Consider the following 9,485-nt stretch of genomic DNA (forward strand, 5'->3'; position numbering starts at 1 on the left):
TTTAATATATCATGACTTCTTAAATCACACTTTTTCATATTTAGAGTGACAAATATTAAACATGCAACAAATTGTATCATGTTAATTTCTATTAATAGTTTGTCGAGATACTTTAATTGACAAGCTATTTCTTACTTCACAAAATTCTTTCGATAATATAATTTGTAATCCAAAAGAATATTCGAAGAAAATTTTCGACAATATTTCTAACTTGCAAAGTTCTTTCAGAAGAATATTTTGTAATTCATAGAAGTATTTTGTCATAAATTCTAATTTACAAAAATCTGTCGACAAAATATTTTGTAATTCACAAGAATTTTTCATCAAAACTTTTTGCAATTCGAGAAACTTTTTCGATGATTCAATTTTTAATTCGCAAAAATCTTCGGGTAATTTTTCGATTGATTGAACCAGTTGTTCAGAGGGTTGAGGCTATACCTGACTTACCTCGCCAGTTGTTGATTCTCCCCTATCGAGTTGCTTTCTTCCGAAGTCTCTCGCCCTTCATCAATGCTCATCTGGGATGAGCTTTCAGTGGCTTCGGGATGGAATTCGACTATTGAGGTTGTTGCGACACTTATCTCGGTTTCGGACTCTTCAGATGACGGATCGGTGTTGGATTCAGCCTCGACTTGTTCTTCGTAGAGTTTCAAGAACCTTTCCCAAAGTTCTTTTGCGCTTTTGTATGTTCCGACTCTGTCGAGATCCCTAGCAGGTAACACGTTCAAAAGACTGGATTCAGCCTTACCGTTTGCCATGAATTTGTCGCGTTGCTCGTCAGTCCATTGATGCTCCTTTAGTTCTTCTCCTTCTTTGCTTTTGGGCATTACAAAACCATACTTCATTAGTAATAACATATTGAAATCAGTTTTAAAGTAAACCTCCATTCATCGCTTCTAGAATGCGAACTCCCCCTCGAATTTGGTGGAAGTGTAGCTGCAACCATCTCGTTGCCCGATGCAGTTAGTCCTCTTGAAAGCGTCTTGCTTTCTGACCACCACTTGTAGAATGGTTGAAGTAGGGTGGAAGGGAGTTGTTGGATAGTCTGTAAACCTGAAAATGAAACAACTCTTCCTGGACTCTTTAAAACACCTTGCGTAAATAAAGTAAAAGCGATGATAGAAAATCATAAAGAGCGAAGCAACGATGTTACTTGATTCACAATAGATGTAGTTTGTTAATCAGGAAGATTAAGTACTAAAACTCTTCGGGTGAAGAAGCCTCTTCTGACGTTGAGCTGTGAAAGCAGGAAGCCTTTCTACAACTAAAAGCGTCTGAGTGTTTGGAAATGAAGTGCTCGTGATTGTTGAAAAACTTACGGACCCAGATATATTTATAGTTTGGCCGGCACACCAGAAGATTGACTACAGGGGATAAACTTTATCACGGATCACCGACTGATCTTCGTCAAAACTCTGGTCCGGTCAAAAGCTTTCGAGGCGAGTCAGCCTGCCCGGAAGGCGTTAAGGAAGCTAGGGTGATTCCGCGCCGTGGGTTGCTCTCGGCCGCTCCGCCGAAAAAAGTCAAAGGTTGACTCGTCGTGTCTCGGACTCTGCCGGCGATCAGGTCCAGGTCTTAGCGGTCGCGATCAGAATTGTCCGGCTCGGGGTGATCTTCGTCCGCTAGAAGTAGAGGGCCGACCTTTTTCCAACCTTCTCGCCCACTCCGGCCCGAGACCGGCTCAGCCTCCCGTCCTCGTCCATACACGCCTCACTTCCCATGCCAGTGTATGTCCATCGGGCACTGCAGCACGTTGCTGTCGGAACCAATTGCTTAGCTTTGCGCCGACCTCAAAGCGGCTTTCGACTTACTCTTCCCGGGTCCACAACCGTAAGCCTGTCCGCGCTTCTCCTTCACAAGGTTACTGGCTAGAGCCTCACACAAGATACCTTGCTTCGGCTGACCGTACGGACCGAAACTATGACTTGAGCGTCTTCATCTCACTAGCTGCCTTAGCTTGCGTCACTCCAGCACTACAAATTGCTCATCTCCATAGACACATAAGGCGGAGTTCCGCAACAAGATCACAAGGTTGTTTTGGTAAACCAGCACCTTGGGGTTCCGCCAAACGTGAACCCCGGTTGTCATTGTCAAGCTCCAACACGGTGTGCTAATCAGAGACACACTATGCACAACCTTGTAGCTCAACTAGAGACTAGGTTAGCAGCGATGTTGGCAAGGGCGTAAGAACAGACTTCGGAAGAAAGCGACAGCATGGCTGCGGGAAGAAGTGAAGGGGAGGACGTGCCGGAACCGATGAGCGAATCCATCGGGAAACAGACAGTACGTTGGAGATGCTGACTCGAAATAGACTGTGACGCGGTGTCGGTGACACGGTGTACAGGAAGGCGAGTCTAAGGCCTGAACGAAGAGTCGGAAGTCGAGTTGGACAGTGACCTTACCTATGCATCACATGAAGCAGTTGATCACCCCGCACAAGAAGATGGCGGAAGATCAAACCCGCGACTAGTCGGGCAGCAGGCACACGACTGACGAATCGACAATGTTGATTTTAATGGTCGGCGCCGCGGTGGTGGCATGGATTCTCGGCGCCATGACGGGGATCGGATCATCGACGAGGGTCGGTTTTACCGCGATCGACTCGATCTCCGAACATTCGGGATAAAGTTTCATCTCTCTGTAAGTTCGGAACCCTCCAGATAACTTTTGACCAAGGCTATAAATATAGTCTTGGTCCTAAGTTTTTTAATCGCTCGTAATTGTAACAACGCCAGGCACTCACCTGCTTAGATTAGCTTTTCTTCGTGCTCATCACGAAAGAGGCCCACCGAAGGAGACAAGAAGGTGACCATTTTCTCGATTAACAACCTCCCTATTGTAACCAAGAAATGTTCCTACGCTTCGCCTTTTTCTATTTTAATTTATTGCTTTTCTATTTTATATGCAAGTGTTAGTTTGAAAAATCGAGAAGGGTTGTGTTTTATTTTTACAGGGCTATTCAACCCCCCTTCTAGCCGACCGCAACGGTCCTACAGGAGCATCCACGAACCACCACCATGTGAGATATATGAGAGGTACAAATTCAATTTATGGAGGATGCAGATGGAAAGTTTCATCTTTATGAATGACTTTGATGGTGGCATGCCATTGAGACGATCAACCCAAAACTCAGAAGTAAACCAAAAGGTAATAAAGTTAATTTCAGATCTATTACCTAACAAAGTTACATGCAGGATAGGAAGGATCGAGAATGCATATGAGCTTTAGACCTAGTTGATTAAGCTTCACGAGGAGTCGATGGAACTAGAGGATCAAGTCGAAATAGGGCTCGAATTTGAGTCCGAATCCCTAGAATCAGGCCAAACCAGCTTTATGGCCTTAATGTCACAAGAGGAGGTAAAAGGATCTGAATCAGAGTTAGAACAAAAGTTAGAATTTGAATCTTAGATGACGATAGACAAGGAGGAAAATCCTAACAAGGATTCCAAAGGTAAATTTGTAAATTCAAAATTCAAATATCATTTAATATGTTTTAAATGCAGTGAAAGAGGGAAGGAGCATATCCAATGCTTTAATTGCAAAAAGATGGGTCACTACAAACCTTAATGCCCAGAAAGAAGACCCAATGATCCAGGGGGAGCAAATGTTAGTAAGTTTACAGTACATGACAATCCAATTTTTTCTATACATGTTAGTAAATTAGATAAATATTATTGCTCTAATTTGGATTTACCTCAACAATCAGATATGCATGCTCAACCAAATAAATTAACTAATCAAAATCTAAACAATACTTTAGAAAACAATTCTTTAATCTTTAAAATTTCATATACAAGGTTTAGGAAATTAGAAAAACAAATCAATCTTTTGAAAAATAAAGTTCATGAACAAGAAAAGATAATTAAATCATTAAATCTAAACTTGAATTATAAGTCTAAACCAAATCTAAATAAAAAAACTAAGATATAATCAAGTATCTTTTGATTATGAACTTAATCAACAAATGTAATAACAAACCGAATCTAAATAAGAAACATAAATTAAAATTCATAAAACTCAATTAAAATATTTAACCTAAACATTTTAAAGCAAAACTTAAAAATCAAACGCAACAATTCAAGGGAGGCTCCAAATTAGTTGACACCTCCAAAATAATGACTTATCTGGCAGGGTAATTAAGATTAGATTAAAAGGAGATAAAAGTTTAATTTGACCTATGGTATTGGTGAAGTTTTGGATGATAGTAGGTTAGAGAAACTCTGTATATGTATGTCTAGAAAGATACGACTTCGACCTGGTGCATTTGGCTTAGTGAAACTAACTGAAGCTACCTCTTACGAATCCAAAAAACTAAGATATAATCAAGTATCTTTTGATTATGAACTTAATCAACAAATGTAATAACAAACCGAATCTAAATAAGAAACATAAATTAAAATTCATAAAACTCAATTAAAATATTTAACCTAAACATTTTAAAGCAAAACTTAAAAATCAAACGCAAAAATTCAGGAGAGGCTCTAAATTAGTTGACACCTCCAAAATAATGACTTATCTGGCAGGGTAATTAAGATTAGATTAAAAGGAGATAAAAGTTTAATTTGACCTACGGTATTGGTGAAGTTTTGGATGATAGTAGGTTAGAGAAACTCTGTATATGTATGTCTAGAAAGATACGACTTCGACCTGGTGCATTTGGCTTAGTGAAACTAACTGAAGCTACCTCTTACAAATCCAAACTAGTTAGACCAAGGTTTTATACTAAGTTCAGTAGATAGGACTATTTGGAAAATCTCGAAGGTATGGTTACTCTAATGATGTCCAGGTGACTCACCATAGCCCAGAAATTTATCCAAAAAATATCTATTTATTGAGCCCAAAGCCAAACTTAAATCTAACAAAAAGTTAAATCAAACCTTGAAATTGAACTTAATTCATCTCATAAAATTATATAATTCCCTGAATGAAAATGTAGATCGGATGAGATAACTAAAGAGTTAAATTTAAAAAAATTAAAATTTAAATTTAAATTTAAATTAAGAGTTAAATTTAAATTAAATTAAAAATGGAATTAAAATAAAACAAATTAAACTAAAATTAAACTAACTTAAAAAAAACTATTTTAAAAATTATTTTTAAAACTAATTTAAAAATTATTTTAAAACTATGTTAAAAAAACTTTAAAGATTATTTTAAAAATCCTTTTAAAAATTCTTTTAATTTTTTAAAAATAATTCTTTTAAAAATTCTTTTTAAAACTTTAAAAATTCTTTTATTTTTTTAAAAATTATTTAAAATCTTTAAAAATTCTTTTAAAAATTATTTTAAAAACATTAAAAATCCTTTTAAAAATTATTTTAAAATCTTTTAAAAATATTTTTAAAAATTATTTTAAATCCTTTTAAAAATTTATTTAAAAACTTTAAAAATCCTTTTAAAAATTCTTTTAAAAAAATTCTTTTAAATATTGTTTTAATAACATTAAAAATCATTTTAAAAATTGTTTTAAAAACATTAAAATTAATTTTAAAAATTCTTTTAAAAACTTTAAAAATCATTTTATAAATTATTCTTTAAAAAAAAACTTTAAAAATTCTTTAAAAAATTATTTTAAATTCTTTAAAAATCATTTTAAAACTAAGACACTTAACTTAAAACTTAAATCCTAATTAATAAACAATCAAATCAATCAAAATTCAATTAACCTAAACTTTAAACTTAATTAAAAAATAATAAATAAATTAAAACTTAGTTATTTAGTCTAACTTTATTTAAGAACTTAGTTGACTTATCAATATCTTAATTTAACCTAATTAAAATATTAACTCTAAGTCATTTTTAAATCAAACTTGATTATACATTAAAACGTTAATCAAAATTTTAACTTTACTTTAATTAAATCATAATTTATCCCAATTAAAGATTAACTTAAATTGAACCTTAACTTTATTTAATAATTTTAACAAATTTAACTCTGAATTAATACTGACTTAGTTAATCTAAGTTAAATCTAATAAAAAAGGAAAATATAAATAAAAAATTAAATTATAATTAAGACTTTCATTAAATCAATTAACTCAATCAATTAATATAAATTTTAAGTTGTTTTAATCAAATTGAGTTAGTAACAAACATTGCATCTAACTTGAAACTTAAATGAATAATTATAATAAGTATGTAGAAATACTTATTAAAATCGTATACTGAATATGAGTGTTACTAACCCCAATTCCCTTAAAATACTTAGGTTGAAAAATGAACTAAGGTATTGAAAGTAAACATACCCAAACTCTAGTACAAATTAAGAGAGACTATTAAGTTAAGGAAGAGTATCAAGTTTAGGGGAGGATCAATTTGTTTTTAAAACGGTTAAAATCCTTAACCATTTGCTTTTTAAAAAATATTCTTTTAAACTTAAAATTAAAAATTAAATTAAACTTAAAATTAAAAAAATTAAATTAAAACTTAAATTAAAATTTAAACTTAAAACTTAAATTAAAACTTAAACTTAAAAATTAAAACTTAAAACTTAAAGCTTAAAATTAAAAATTAAAACTTAAACTTAAAACTTAAATTAAAACTTAAAACTTAAAATTAAAACTTAAAACTGAAATTAAAAATTAAACTTAAAACTTAAAACTTAAATTAAAACTAAAATTTAAAACTTAAAACTTATATTAAAACTTAAACTTAATAAAATAAAATATAAATTCAAAATATAAATTAAAATTTGAAGTATTTAAAAATATTTCAAAAACCATTTTAAAATACTTTTAAAAAAATTATCAATCATTTTTTTAAAATTAACTCAAACCTTAATTATTTAATCCTAATTTAATAATCCATTTGATAAACATAAATTTAATCATTCGGGTCAATTAATCAATCTAATACTAATTATCAACTAAAGTGGAGTATTTTTAATAAATATTTCCTATTAATCTGAAAATAATTGTAACTTATTGGTCAACTCAAATTAAGATTAAATTATTATAATAAATAAGTTAATCAAAATTTAACTATTAACTCAATTTTGACTTAATCGATTCATTTAACTAAATCTTTTAGTCTGAAAACAATCCTAAACTTAATTTGAACATACCTTGATATTAAACTTGAAATTTCAAAATTAAGGATAACTAATAAATCCATAATTAAATTTAAGCAAATTCTATCAAATTCAAGATTAACTTTTTTTAAGTTACATTGCTTCTAACAATCGAATTATGACTACCTTAATCAATACATGTTAATGACTACCTCAGACAATATATACTCAGCATCTCTTTAAACACATAAGGTCACCTTGCTTAAACATCTAGAATGGTTGAGATGCTAGGAAAAGCAAATTATAGTTTTCAAAAATATACACTTTTATAAATTCTAGATCTCCAGACACATAGGTATGTAATCCTTGCGGTTAATAAAAATTCTAAGTATTATGTTAAGGGGGAGTGTCAGTTTAAGGGGCAAACTTGAAAAAAATAAATTTAATTACATACCTTATTTTGAAATGTATCTTCAAACTTTTGATAAAATGTTTTTTTTAAAACCTTGTAATTTTTTTTTTTAAAAAGTCTTCTAAATGCTTGAAAAATATTGTTGACAACCTTTTAAAGTTATTCTAAAATATTTTTAGCTTAGGTATTCTTTTAATCAATCCCAAGACACATAGCCAGTTTACCTTGTAGTTAACAAGGATTCCTAAGAGTGTGTCAAGTTGAGGGGGAGTCTTGATTAAAAGATTAAACATAATTTTTTAAAAAATTTATCTTTAAAGCTATATTTAAGAGTCTTTTTACAAGTTTTGAAAAGATTTATCAAATTCTTGCAAAAATTCCTTTGAAGTTCATTTTGAAAATTCCTTTTAAAATTTCCTTAATTTTACAAATCTCCTTGAAAGGTTTGGCAAACGTCTTTGTGTAAATTGTTTTAAAAACCATGTTTAAAAACTACTTATTGCAAATATCACTTTCAAATTTGTTTTTGGCAAGTATTTTAAAAAATATTTTGAAAATTCATCCTCAAACTTAGTTTTATTTTGATTTAGTTCAACACCCTAGACACATAGAAAGTTTTCCTTGTAGTTAACAAGGATTCCTAAGAGTGTGTCAAGTTACAGATTAACTATAACTTTGTCTTTCAAAAATTAGTTTTACAAATCTTTGAAACTCCATTTAACATTCTATTTATTTTTAAAAACTACTTTAAAAATTTGTTTAGAAATACTCTTTTAGAAAATGATTTGAAAATTAACTATCAAAAGTTGCTTAAACTTTCAAAAGTTACAACAAACTTGGAAAAATCAGTTTGCACCACCTCTTTGAAAATTACATTTTTTGAAACACTTAATTATGTCTTCCAAATATTATTATTTGTGCAAAAACCAAATCGAGAGTAACCTTTTTGATGTGTACCAAAGGGGGAGAGTGATCTTAAGTTAGAAAAGTTAAAACATTTCTAATCTCTCAAACTTTGAGAATTAACCCTTAAAGACCCAAGCCTAACTTAAAGTGTCAAACCTTGAAAAGAGGAGATTGTTTGGTGTAGTAAAACCTCTAGGGTTTCGATGTTTGACAATATATGGTTGACCAATTTGACCAAGGGTTGATCGCGGAGACTTGATGTTTGGAAGAAAAAGTCTAGTGGGACTAGATAACTAAGCGAAAGTGGAAGTCTTGATTTCGAGCGAGGCCAGTAGATTTGGTATGGAGCTACCCCTGGTGATGTGAAGGCGCAAGTGAGCGACAAGGTTTCAGGAAGCCCTGTGAGACACCGTGAGGAAGTCCCCTAGTGAGAGAAGCTAGGTAGGTGAGAGTGAAGTGTCGTGAAGCTGTGTTGGGATCCGGGTCCTTCGAGCTGAGAGGTGTGAAGCTAGCCGCAGAGATCAAGCGCTTCCGAATTCCTGGCGGCCTGTGCCGAAACGCAGCGAGGGATGCGTTTCTTTCGCGTAAGAGCAGCTCAGGTCACAATGTCAGGGGTTCGTAGGTAGAGTTGGTCGCAGGTGGAACTGGATCGGGGATGTCCGGAGGCAGAAATAATCGATTTCTGCGGTACAGAGTGGTTTTCCGGAATGAAATCGATAGATAGCCAACAATCCATACTTGCCTTGCGCCCTCTTCAGAAGAATATTGTATAAAGCGCACTACAAACTTGATTCTAAAGAACGAAACGAGCAGCGGCGCCGCGAACTTGGAGAACTCTCGGCTAGCTGGTAGCGTAGCGGTTGTGCGTGCCAGCCCTTCACGCGCGAAGAAACTATGCCGCCACTATGCCACAGCGAACGGAACTACGGCCTACGAACGGTCGGGCCAGTTCGTCGACTGCACGCCTGATTAGCCGCACGCCATCTCCGTCTGTGTGTACACTGCGGTACGGCGGGAGATCCCACAACCATACCTCAACCTGGATCTTCCCGAGCACGGAAATGGGGAGTGCCTGCCTCAGCCTTCGCTCGCTTGACGAACCGTGCAAGAATGAAGCCGTTTAGACTCGAATGGCTTGAGTGATCGGCGGAATCTGGC

Source organism: Zingiber officinale, chromosome 7A (assembly GCF_018446385.1).
Source record: "Zingiber officinale cultivar Zhangliang chromosome 7A, Zo_v1.1, whole genome shotgun sequence".
Classification (NCBI taxonomy): domain Eukaryota; kingdom Viridiplantae; phylum Streptophyta; class Magnoliopsida; order Zingiberales; family Zingiberaceae; genus Zingiber; species Zingiber officinale.